This window comes from Piliocolobus tephrosceles, chromosome 8 (assembly GCF_002776525.5).
Source record: "Piliocolobus tephrosceles isolate RC106 chromosome 8, ASM277652v3, whole genome shotgun sequence".
Lineage (NCBI taxonomy): Eukaryota > Metazoa > Chordata > Mammalia > Primates > Cercopithecidae > Piliocolobus > Piliocolobus tephrosceles.
Window position 1 is genome coordinate 131,780,430 of NC_045441.1, and position 13,248 is coordinate 131,793,677.

The 13,248-nt window shown below is 44.8% G+C and overlaps 1 pseudogene and 2 gene segments (V, D, J or C); all 3 read left to right on the top strand.

Moving 5' to 3' along the window:
- LOC111532386 overlaps positions 1-13,248 on the top strand; it is a 512,723-nt gene that overhangs the window by 409,547 nt on the left and 89,928 nt on the right.
- LOC111521481 overlaps positions 1-13,248 on the top strand; it is a 514,718-nt gene that overhangs the window by 402,575 nt on the left and 98,895 nt on the right.
- On the top strand, positions 7,546-11,013 carry LOC111521488 (annotated as a pseudogene).

The following is a 13,248-nucleotide window of genomic DNA, read 5'->3' on the forward strand; positions in this document are numbered from 1 at the left end:
TTTTTGCATCTTGTTTTCAGTAGTCTGCTGACTCTCACTCAGGGTGGCCTATTTCCTTGTGCACTATGTAATTTGATGTGAATTCATCTTTCAGAATTCTTTAAATACTGGAGTAAACATGGGTTTTCTAGGAAATATTCATGCTTGCCTCTGTCAAGAAATTGGAGTCCTACAGACCTAATATCATTTTATTTTATAATTCTCAGTATATATCTTCTTGGTCATAGAATGTCTATCTCAAACCCCAATGGGCTGACTGTTCAGTGACCATGAATACTCAGAGGAAAGTTTTAAAAATCCTTCACCCAAAGCCAAGACCAAGATAAATAATATTCTTTGTTAACTGCTCCTAGGATTAGTTTTCTAGCTCATCCTTTCACTAACTGTGTATCTCTTTGTGTACCTCACTTTATAAAGGAGTGAGTCCTATCTAGTTTCTGGTCCATGTAAGGTCCCATGGGCCTTTTCCAGTTTCCACGTGTACTAATTCTCCAGGTCACAGGAATGCACATATATACCCATTTTATCTCATGGGTTCAGTGCTAGCTTACCTTCCTGCCCCATACTCCCATTACCATAGGAAGTTGACAAATTTATCTACAGTGAAATCTTGGATTATGAAGCACCTTTCTATATTACAAAATTGCCTCTTTAAAAGCAGTAAAGCGCTGTGGTTAGGAACTTGAACTTTGTCAAGTGACAGACCTAAGTTTGAAACTTGGTTCTTCTGCTTTAACACTAGGTGTAACCTTAACAAGTTACACAATTTCTCCATGCCTTAATTTCTCCATAGAAAATAAGAATAATAGCGAGTTTTTAAATGTAAGTTTTTAATAAGAAAGTGATGCAATTATCTGTATAAAAAGCACACAGAGACAAAATATGCAATTAGTGTAGTTGCTATCTAAATGTATTTCTCACTATAAAAACATATTTTACCACTAGCAATTCCTTCCTCAAGAATAAGTAGGACCCTCTCTCAGAAAATTTTATTATTACAATTGTTTCTCTTTTAGCTATTTTAACTAAATAAAAAAATTTGTGGTATTATATAATATGCATATTATCAAAATAAAAAAATCAAAATCACTCAGTTTAATAAAATTAGATCATAAAATATGTAGTTTTAGAATTTATTCCCTTAACCCAACAATATTTCATGAATATCATTTCGTGTCAAAAATATTTTACATTAACTTTAATAAGAATAGTTCGATATACTGATGACCATCCTTCATACAATCAAAACCCATGACAAGGTATATATCCACAGGCTAGATGACATGGTTATTTAATTTTAAATAGCAATCGGTTGTGTGTGTTCAATTATTTCTGTTACGGACTCAGAAGGAAATCATGAAAGCCCTCCTAACTCTACCTGCAGATGGCTGGTTCCTTTTTATTCAGGTGTTAACTTAAATGCCACCTCCCCAAAGAGACCCTTCCTGACCACTCTATATAACAGCACTTCAGCAGTCATCCCATATTATATTATCACTTTATCCTATTTTAGTAATATGTACTCATCATGTACTGAAAGCAATGTATGTGCATCCCATTTCTATACCTTCTCACATGTGTATAAATGCATGCACATGTACACATGAATGCAATGAAAACAAGAACCTTTTCTGTCTTCTTCATTGCTGCTTCCAAACAGTATAGAAGAACTCTTGGAATATCACTTCAGGAATTCAATAAATATTTGTGAGTAAATAAATATGATTTCAAACATAAGAGGAAAATTTATACAGCTGTAGTGGATTTCCCTGGAGGAAAACTCTACAAAGGCATTTGAGTTTAGATAATCTAAGCCCATAAGAAAATTAACTAGATTATTCTAACAGGAAAGGAATAAGCACTTCAAACTTTATATTTTTTATTCTTGTTTTAAATTTATGTTTTAGTTGGGAGGAGGATACGAAAAGATTAAAGGACACAAAATTACAGCTAGATAGGAGGAATAAGTTCCAGTGTTTTACAGAACTGCAGGAGGACTACAGATAACAAGATTTGTATTTTAATAGAAAGGTACACATGTCATGTGCCAACCCCCTTCTGCTGCCTTACCCAAGACTGGGAAATGGAACAGAAGATACGGGTTCTACAGAGGGGCAAAGTGCAGAACCTGCTCAAACACAGTGGCCCTAGGGTGGAAGGTTCTCAATTGGAATTGTGTTGGTGCCTGTGTGGATGAAGCACTCAGTTCTGAGCCTTGGGAGCCTTTTGAAGGCCCTCCTGGCCAAGATGATCTTGAGGAAATGGCTGACCCATTGGCTGCCTTCCAAATGAATGACACAGTCTAGAATTTTATAAGCTAAATGAGTAAAAGGAACCCAGTTGACTGAATTTATCACCAAACCTATCTTGTGAGCCTCAATCTAGAGCTAGTATAATTTAGAAAAATACATACATACATCATATATTAAACTCTGAGTATCATGAAACAGATCCTAGATGTTATAATAGTGAGAACCTACATGGGTGTTTCTCCCACACTCTGTCCTGGCTTTCTTCTGCTTCCTGTCTAAGACATCCTGGACTCACTTAAGCAGCTCTAATAGGCCAAACAAGAGAGTGGTCAAGGAGTGGCTGAAATGTGAACAGAAAGACTCACCATTATATTACAGCAATCAACCTATCCTTAAAATAATTTAGGTTTAGTCTCAAGTACTAGAGGCTTCCCCATTTACCCATACATGGAAGCCTGAAGAATAAACAGAACCATAAACTTCCCTCTGGGCATAAAACCTGCATGTTTTCCATGGCCATCGACTCCATCTTACAAGTCAGATTTTTTTGGATAACACAGAGGACTCCCTTCACTCTCCAGATTCAGTGATTACTGGGTTGAGATAGTAATGAAAACAATTCCTTATTGGATAAAGAGAAATTGTGCCATGGGGTAGATCAGTAGCTTAGAAAAAAAAAAAATAATAATGGATGAGGAGAGGAGCTGGGAGTTTAGGGGGAAGACAGCCTAAAATCTGACAATCTGGTTGGAGAATGATAAAGGATACTGGAACCCAAGGAGGACTTGAGTAAGAGCTTAGGAGAAAGATGTGGTGGGATTTGGAGAAGAAAATGTTAGAAAAAAAAAAAAAAGAATTTGGAATCTGACACTTTTCAGACTACTAGGAGGTCTGAAAGACTCAACTCTATAGCAACTTGAAGGGGAACAAACTTCGTCCGAATAGGGAAGGTTCTAGTATGATCTTTGCTTTCCTTAGACAAGTGACCCTGGAGAAGTCACTTCACCTCTGAGCTTTAGATTGTTCATCTGTAAAAAGGAGATAACAATATCTGCTGCCTGCCCCCACAGTGAGGCTGCACCAAGAATCAGTTTGGAGGAGGCAAAGCAGAATGCCCTATGGCAGAGCATGGAGGCCCTAGAGTCAGATCAACATACTTACATCCCATCTTTACAAACTACTGGCTGTGTGACCTTGAGCAAGTCACTTCACCTTCAGAAAGCCCATTGGATCTCCGTAAAATGGGCAATCCCATAGGTGGCTGTGATGATAAAATGAAAAAGCCATTCTTATATGAGTTACATGCCATATAGTAAGTTATGTGGTAACTTACTTGTTTTTGGCAGAACCATTATTTTCCTTTGGGTAAATGCCCAGTAAAGGAATTGCTGGGTGGAAAGGTAGTTCTCTTTTAAGTTATTTCAGGAATCTCCAAAGTGCTTTATGCATTACTTTTTCCATGAGCTAATTTACACTCGGGCCAGCAGTGTATAAGCGTTCCCTTTCTTCTGCAGCCTCAACAGCATCTTCTTTTTTTTTTTTTTTTTTTTTTTTTTTTGACATTTTAATAATAGCCACTCTCCAGCCAAGCTCTTTCAAGGCCAATGCAGGGAAGAGCCATGAACATCCATTTTCCTGAAGAGAATTATTGCCTGCCCACTGGCAGAATGCTTGTTTTCATCTATCTTTCTTGTTTTTCAAAGAAAAACCAAAGGTAAAGTGGTATCATCTTCCACACCTGAACCAGTTTGTAGCCCCCAGAGCCTGCTGGGAAGGGGCCGGTCAAGCATGCATTGATCTTATCGCCTGGAATTTGAGAGATCAAGCCCCATAGCAACTGACCATACACCTGCCCATCAGCGCTCATCCTTTCATGGAATTAGCTCAGTTCTGGCTCTGCAGACACTGGCAGCCACAGGTCACAAACCCTGGGTCTCTGTGGGCTTCCCTTATCACCTAGGGCCACAATGGGCTGCCTGTCCTAGGCAGAGACACAGCAACATTCTCCTAAATTGAAATTAAACTTAAATCCACTTCACCAATAATCATCTGAGGGCACAGTCCCTGCCTCCTTCCTTGGGGATTTTAAAACACACATCTCTCTGACCCATTGAGGTGAGATCTGACTTTAAAGGGGGGAAAATCAGGATGAACTTCGGTATCAGGAATGAATCCCAAGTGTTTTTGTGTAGGAACAGGCATCCACATCCCAAACTGTACCTGGAGATGTAGAAAAATGCAGGAGAGGAGGAGAGAAAAAAAGGGGGACAAAGTGGCTAAAAGTAATTGAAAGCTTCCCTTTTGGTTCTTTCCAGCTCTGGTTGCTTTGCCAAGATCGTAGGTGAAGGCAGGGTCAGCTCTGGCTGGGAGCTGCTGCTCTGGGAGATGGGAGAGACACTTCACCTCCAGAAAGCTCATTTGAGCATCTGTGAAATGGGGAATCCCATAGGTGGTTGTGATGATAAAATCAAAAACACATTCTTAACTTGTATGAGTTACATGCTGTATAGTAAATTATGTGCTATATAGTAAGCTCACAAAAATGATTCAGTGTTATCATAATTGAAGGACAGTGGTTTGGTGTGCTAAGCACGAAACACAAGGCAGACAGATGTCTTAGAGAAGTAGACAAAGAAAACTGTAGCTCAGAATGAACAGTACCGAGAATGGCATGTCCTCCAAATTGAACTTGGGCAGCTGGATCTGAACCTATTCTACACATGTGAGTCTACGGTATGAAGTAACAGTCTCCACCTATAGCTATCTTTGCTGCCTATAAGGTCATTCATTTTTGAACAAAGCTGACCTCAGACTATACTGTGATCATTTAAGGAAGAGCACAAAATACTGGAGAAGGCTAGTCTTCAAGCTCTAGATACAGAAAATCCTCATACTCTGGGGTGTTCCCTTTCAGACAGAGAGTCAGAGCCACAAGCACTGATCCAAAAATCCCCTTTTCCAAACAAATTTTCCATTATCTACCAAGGTTCACCTCCCTGTTTAGTGCACACTGGTGTCTACAGTTGCTAGATCAAGAGTCTCTCCTTATCCTCCAAGGCAGGAGTTCTATGAAGACCCCATGACAAGGGGACAAAATGAAACAACATGTTTAGGGACAACACAGGAAAAACTCATATTATCAATGCTCCAAAACCTGGCTACCTCAGGCTTGGCCAGTTATGCGTGAGCAGAGAGGTGTGTCATCTACATGGCGGTCATGGCCTAGATGGGTCTGGAACTGTGGCAAGGTAAGGCTCTAAGACAAAGTGCCAGGAGAAAGATGAATTGAATCATCTATTTCTGCCAGGAAGAAAAGACCAGGAAGGAATCAAATGTACCATTTGTCCTCTGGGGACCTCTGCCTTAATCCTCAATGAATCTCCTTTTAGATGCCACCTGCAGCAATTCCCATACTTCACAACGCTCTCCATGGCTTCTGTTGACCTTATGATCAGCTCTGCCAAGATCTGTATTTTTGGGAAAGACAGAATCCTTCTGAATCTCATTGTCTTCCTCTACAAATGGAAATAATTTTGCTCTGCACAAATCACAATTAGCATGTTTGTGGGAAGTTACAACTGTGAAACTCAGCATAAACAAAAAGCTATGCACCACTCTTGCTTACTTAAAAACTCGTGTACAGCTGTCAGACACCATACACCATCTAAGTACAGCAGCGTTAGGTTTGAGCCCAACAGTGATTAGACAGGGTACGGGGTGGAGAGCGTGTCTCAGAGCAGTGGGTCTCCTGGCTGTCGGGAAGCTGGATCAGTGGCCATGTCAGGAGTTGAACCCGAAGGTACTCTGTGGGTCCTCTCAACTCCACGGGCCCCACTTTGGCATTTTTTCCAATTCCCTCTGGTTTCCATTTGCTTCCTCCCTCTAGTGCCTGGCCATGTCCAATTTCACCACCAAGTTTCTGAGCTTTTCTCATTTTGTTCATCGTCTTCAGAACACTGCTGCTTCTTTTACCTTTCAAAGAATTCAAACTTGAACTCTGCTCATTCCTGCCCATCACCAACCTGAGCTCTGAGTTGCTGAGAAGGGAAAGCACCCTCATAATGAAGCTTCTTCTTTTCTTACATCATTAGACCTGAGCGCAGACAGCATTTCCATCTCCACACTGCTCTGGCCAGGTTATGCCTCAGTCAATTATACAACTGTGTCTTAGTAGCATTGGTAGGGCCCAAATCAGGGTATTCTCTGGGAAGATTCACTTTGTACTGAGCACAGCATAATCTCACTGCATCGAAATAGAAAATTCTAGACCCACCCCTCCACATCTTCGTTATTGAACCCAATATGTGACCCATTTACCATGTGCTAAAATCTCCACCTTCTGCTGATTCTCAGATCAGATCATAACCCAGATTTACCATAGTCCAAACTCTGACATCTGATCGGGGGCATGTCATTCTGGTTCAGGCTGTCAGCCCCGAGCAGGTGGGTCAGTTTGCATCACCCTGAATGCCAATTGCCAGGGCACCATGAGTCTGCATAAAAAATACCTATGACAAGATGCACATGAGACAGACAAATGTCTTCACATTGAAGAAGGGGAGGAGTGCACCATTGATTTCCATGCTCCAGAGGCACTGAGTAAGCTCCTAACTAATCTGTGCCCCCTCCTTCTTTGAAACACTTCCCATCCTTAAGCCTTGGTAGGAAAGAGAGCCATCTGGAAGCCCAGAATCCTATAGGATGCTGAGTCTTCCTTCTCCTTACCCCTTAGTTTTGGAAATCTTATTCCCCAAAGCCTAAGATTTCACCGTGCCACACGCTGACTGGAGAGAAGCATCTTCGTATTCACAGGAACGAGCCTTAGATACGACTTTGCTCCTCTCATGGGGGCTTCAGGACACTGAAAAGCCAAGCTTGTTGCCAACGCTTGTCCTTCCTTAAGTACATTAAATACATCCCCAATAGTTTAAAAGATTCCTAAACAGCCAGGCCATTCTCCCTCCTTCTAACCCTCACCTCCTCGGCCTGAGAAATCCCAGCTGTGTGATCCAGGGCTTGATTTTCCCTGTCTTCCCCATCCCAGCATCCCTCCAGGAAACAGCCGGTCTCCCTCTCAGCTCTCAGAAGGCAAGTTCCCTTATCACCTGTGAATCACAAACCCACAGAGTGGCCAAACACAGTCGGGCTGATGCAAGACCCTGGGAAGGGGAAAGCTGCAGGTTTATTGGTCCTGCGAGGAGCAGTGACCCTCACCTCACAGACACTTCCTCTCCCAGTCCTCGGGAGGTATAAAGACTGGTTCTCCACCACCAGTCAGGCACACTCTACCACCATGAATCCACTCCTGATCCTTGCCTTTGTGGGAGTTGCTGGTGAGTTTCATGCCCTGCCTCAGACCCCAACCACCCCTTTCCCAGCAGACACAAGTCCTTCCATTCTTGCCACTTCTCCTCTTTTGACTGTGCTCTGGTATTCTATTTCCTTCATCTGGCATCTCTACTTCCCATCCTCCCTGGGCTCTCTTTAAGCCTCACCTTTTCACCTTCTCCCTGATTTCACTCCCACCACTGCAATTCATCCATATCCGAGCTGTGGATGGAGATGCTGGGAAGGGAGACAAGGTGAGGCTGACCCACAAAATAAAGCAGCGGGCTTCAGGCTTGGCTCCCACAGCACCGGAATACCTCCACTATAGCTGCTCTTAACCTCGAAAGCACCTGGGGAGGTGGAAAAATTACTCATGCCAGAGACTCAACTCTAGAAATTCTCACTTCATTTGTCCGGGATGCAGCCTGTGTTCTGGGCTTTTAAGCTTCCCAGGTGATTCTTAACATTTCTAGGCATGCAGCCAAGGTTAAGAATTGCTGTTCTTTTGGACAATAATAACGTCTACCTTTGTTCTGCCGAAGTCAGCCAGGGGCTGCCCTCAACTCTGCCTTCACTACACAGATCTGAGCTGAGGGGGAAGCTGGTCATGGCCAGGTCTACCCAGCCAAGGGGTTTTCCTAGCTTGGCCAAAGTATCCTGACCATCCAGGGCTTAAACAGCCAGGTGGAGTACACAGGTGGTGAATAAAAGGGAGAAGCATTCAGTGGGTGAGACAACCACATCCCAACTCCTATCTCACTGGAAGCATTGTGAGGACATTCCTTGCATCCTCAGCCTGGTGACCCCAGGAGAGATCTGAACACCTGCAGGGTACCTAGCTTTGTGCCCTGCAGACACAGATTTGGGAGCCACATCCAGTTCTTAAGGATTTCTAATTAGCAGAGAGCAACTGCAGGCTGGGAGCACCACCCCTAACATGCAACTGACTTGCCTTCTCCTTTCCCGTCTCCACTCCAGTGGCTTCCCCCTCTTTGATGATGATGACAAGATCGTTGGGGGCTACACCTGTGAGGAGAATTCTGTCCCCTACCAGGTGTCCCTGAATTATGGCTACCACTTCTGTGGTGGCTCCCTCATCAACAAACAGTGGGTGGTGTCAGCAGCTCACTGCTATAAGACGTAAGTGTGGGGCCCCTGACTGCAAAGCTCCCAGCCAGGCTGCCTGGGAGAGCTTGGCTTCAGCCCACGGAAGTACTGAGGTTGGGTAAGATGGATGGGAGAGGGGGTGGAGAAGAAAACTTATTGGCAGCAGCTGACTCCACAGAGCAGAGTGTGAACACAAGACAGGAACCTCTCACACCCAGGCAAATCCATGAAACAGCAAGGGTTGTGGTCATAAAAGCAGGCAGGAATGATCTTGGAATGGACTGAGCTTGTGAGAAAAGCAGGCAAGTACTTTTGCTAGTTAGCTACACATTAAAGACACCTAGGAAAGAGTTTTTAAAAATACTGATGCCTGTGTCCTATCCCAGGGCAATTAACTCAAAATTTTCAGGAAGAGGGTGTGAATATCAGTATTTCACACTCTACCTCTGGTAACTATAGAGTGTATAGACAGAGCTGAGGACTGCCACCTACACCAAAAACTCTCAAACCTGAGTATGCATCAGAACCACCTGCAGGCTTGCTATGGCACAAATCACTGGGTCCCATCCCCAAGGTTCTGATCAGTAGGTGGGGGTCAGGACCAAGAATTTACATTTCTAACAAGTTCCCAGGAGATGCTAATGCTATGGCTACCCTTGGATTAGATTACACAGAAGGGTGGTGCTCACCATGACAAGAAGGGAGGGAGGAGCAGGCACTATGTACAGTTAGCAAAGGCCTGGTGTGAAGAATGCTGGGAAAACTACAAGGAGCTCTTTGTGCCCACAGTGCTGGTGACTGTGGAAACTGTAGGAAAGAGGCTGGGAAGGCGGGATGAGGAGCAGCCTTCTGGTGCATCCCTTTGACTCTTCCGCACCCCACTAATAAACAACCTCTGAAGCAGAAAGGTCCTGGGTCTCCCACCTGCACTGACCCATGTCCCTCTCCTGCCCATGCGATATGGCCACATACTCCACCCCATGCCTCCAGCGCTGTCCATGAGCAGGGAGCTTAAGGACCCTGGGGAAGGTGGGATGAGTGCCCCGGCTGTGGGAGAAGATCTTCACCATGCCTGCCCTTCCCAGTGGACGCATCCAGGTGAGACTGGGAGAGCACAACATCGAAGTCCTGGAGGGGACTGAGCAGTTCATCAATGCAGCCAAGATCATCCTGCACCCCAAATACAACGAGGTTAAGAAATATAACAATGACATCATGCTGATCAAGCTTTCCACACCTGCCGTCATCAATGCCCGTGTGTCCACCATCTCTCTGCCCACCGCCCCTCCAGCTCCTGACACTGAGTGCATCATCTCTGGCTGGGGCAACACTCTGAGCTCTGGCAGTGAGTGGGACCCTTTGTTCTTTTACTTCCCTCCATCCTCCCAATTTCCAGAATGAAGCATATCCCTTAACTTGAATCATCTCGCCCCCAGGCTTAAGACACATTTCCAGTGCCCATTATACACAGGCTCTGCACGGAACATGAGAGAGATGCAAAGTCTACAGACTTGGCTCCTAATTCAAAAGATAAATGGAGAACTTGCCATGATCACATCTTGGGAGGGGTTCAACAATGATCATTCTGGGAACAAAAAGCCAGAGTCCCTTGCCAGGACTTATGTTTTGGAGTCCTCTCCAGGGGCAGTGTTCCTCTTCAATGTTCCATCCTAGATTATTGTCTCCTTCTAAAGCCTGACCCACATTTCTACTTTATTGACCTCTTCCTGATCCTCACAGCCGACTACCCAGACGAGCTACAGTGCCTGGATGCTCCTGTGCTGACCCAGGCTGAGTGTGAAGTCTCCTACCCTGGAAGGATTACCAGCAACATGTTCTGTGTGGGCTTCCTTGAAGGAGGCAAGGATTCCTGCCAGGTGATTTGAACAACCCTTCCCATGCTGAAGCTCCCACTGATACCCAGGCCTCATCTTGAAAAAAGATTTCATCTCCCAAGGTGGCAGGGCAGAGGAGGCTCCCTGCAGTGCCCCCATGGAGAAGTGGGGAAGGCTCCCTTGGGCTGCATGCTGTCTGCTTAGGAAGAACAGAGAATGGGCCACCGTGAGAAGGATGTGGAGCCACAGAGCTGGCTGGAAAGGGGTCTTTTAAGGTTCAGAGTAAATACAGCTATATCCTCCTTCATTTCTCCATACAACTTGTCCCTTCTCCGCAGGGTGACTCTGGTGGACCTGTGGTCTCCAACCGAGAGCTCCAAGGAGTTGTGTCCTGGGGTTATGGCTGTGCCCAGAAGAACAAGCCTGGAGTCTACACCAAGGTCTACAACTATGTGGACTGGATTAAGGACACCATAGCTGCCAACAGCTAAACCGCCAGTGACTCTGCAGTCTCTACACCAGTAAAGTGACCCTGTTCTCACTATTTGTGTCTCTGCCTCCTCCCTCACACTCCTTCACACTGGAAAGCATCCTCCAATCTCTGGTCAGACACGACTGTACCCCTTAAAGGTAAGCAGAGCCCCCAGCTCCCAAAGTGTGTTCCATGGTACACTAGATTAGCACATACAAAGAGATGGAATCCAAAAATAACAAGAAGCTTGGGAGAAAAGGGGGTACTCTTTTCTAGAGAAACATGTGTTTGGAAAGGTGGTCTTTTGGTGGGGAGGTTGATTTTTATTTGGGCTTCTCACAGTGGTTGGAGCTACTCTGCTTTCAGAACAATCACAGCACAGAAAATGTGTCAGCATCTTCCAGACAGCCCAAAAAATTTGACGAGTTAAATCTTATTGCTAAAATACAACAATAATTACAAATGCTACTGGTGATGACATGCCTCTCCCAGGAATGTTTTGGCACCAAACCCTCGACCAAGCCCTCCCTTCTCATTGACCTGGAAAATCAGACTCAAGTAAATCTCCCTGGCCCCCTAATTATCCCTGAATTCCCTAGTTCCCTCTCTGTGAGCAGCTAGAGAGATGTCCCGCCTACCATAGCAGGAGCCAGACTGCAACTTGGGAATCAAGCCCAGCTCTGCACACTCTATTTTCGTCTTCTTTGCCTTTGGGGTAGGACGCCACAGTGAATCCCACAGCTACCACCAGCTCCCCACTCTGACCAGGGAAAGAAACTAGAGAGGGTCAGGATTCCCCAATTTAATCAATTTGCTGAGGAAGGATTCATTTTCATAAAATTTGCTCGCCTTTAAGACACTTCAAATGAGTTATTTGGGACACTTTTAAAAAGATAGAAGGAAAGATCTGAGGGCTGTGACAACATCCAGCCACTCTGGCCACATGTTGACTGGCTTTCACTCACTGGACACAGCAGAGGGAGGCAGGCCCAGTGGTAACTCTGGCACCTGCCAAAGCCTCCTCGTGGCAATTCTAAAAGGGCCCATGTTGGGTCCATAGCTCATCCAAGCTTGTCACCAAAGATCCAAGCAAGCTTCTCTTTGAAATTCCACCTTCACCTTCTGTCCCAAGTGGTTGTAGACATCCCTGGGAGCTGGAACCAAGGACCAGGAGCAGCCAAGGGAGACAGACAAGTTCAGAGCACATTTCCTGCTACAGGGAACATAGCACAGGCCTCCAAGTGTCCAGGGAGCAGCGTGCAAATTGCAGTGGTGAGTAGAGTAAAACCCCTAAATGGAGCACAGCATTCCTGGCAAACACAGGGGACCACAGTCCACTTGCTGTGGAATACACCCAAGTATGCATCAGACACTTGTTTGGTAAACAGTAAATATGTAAGATCAATTACCTTCAGAGGGCCATCTTGGCTCCAGATGTGTGATTCGTGTGAGGAGACAACTACCACTCACTATCTTCGGAGGAAAGCAGGGATCAGGGCTTGCACACAATGGACAGATACACACGGGTTACCCAGAAAGTCACTGCATACAAACATCACTTTGTTCAACAACGATTTTGTTTTTATGGAGTCCAAAGGCAGACAGACCATAGTTCACCTTACAGCCTTGGGTTTGTCTGCTTTTGGAAAGAGAGAGACATATACACGAGATAGATAGACAGATAAGATAGATACATTTTTTTCCCTTTCTTACCATAACGTCAATGCCTCCTCTGAATATTATCATCACTCAAGAGTCAAGGTAAGAACCAAACGCTTCATAGAAACAGGACTGAGTGGAGAGTGTTAGTTTCCACTGTTTTTGTCTCCATTCAGATCATTCCTATCAAAGCCCAGCTGGTTACCTGAAGCCAAGAGACAGACATAAGGATCCCAGTGGCCTTCCAGACGGCTACTTCTACCTCCTACCTGGGCCACTTAGAGTCTCGAAACAGAAAAGTGAGTCACTCCACTCAGAACGGTTGCCAGCAGAAACAGGGCATGAAAATCACAGATAACCATGGGGTTTCTTCCAAGTGGTCAGTGTAAACTAAACCAACACTACCACCACCAAAAACACAAAACAAGCAAAAAAAATCCTTATCGAAAATTCAAGACAAACTACTGTGTAGAGTCAGGCCATGGGGTTGCCTTTTCTCAGGCCACACAGCTTTCCCAGTCCATTTGCTCACATGGAACTGTGAGATGTGAAGGTCTCCAGAGGGTGTGCTTGGGATTGAGGCTGGTATTGTTCA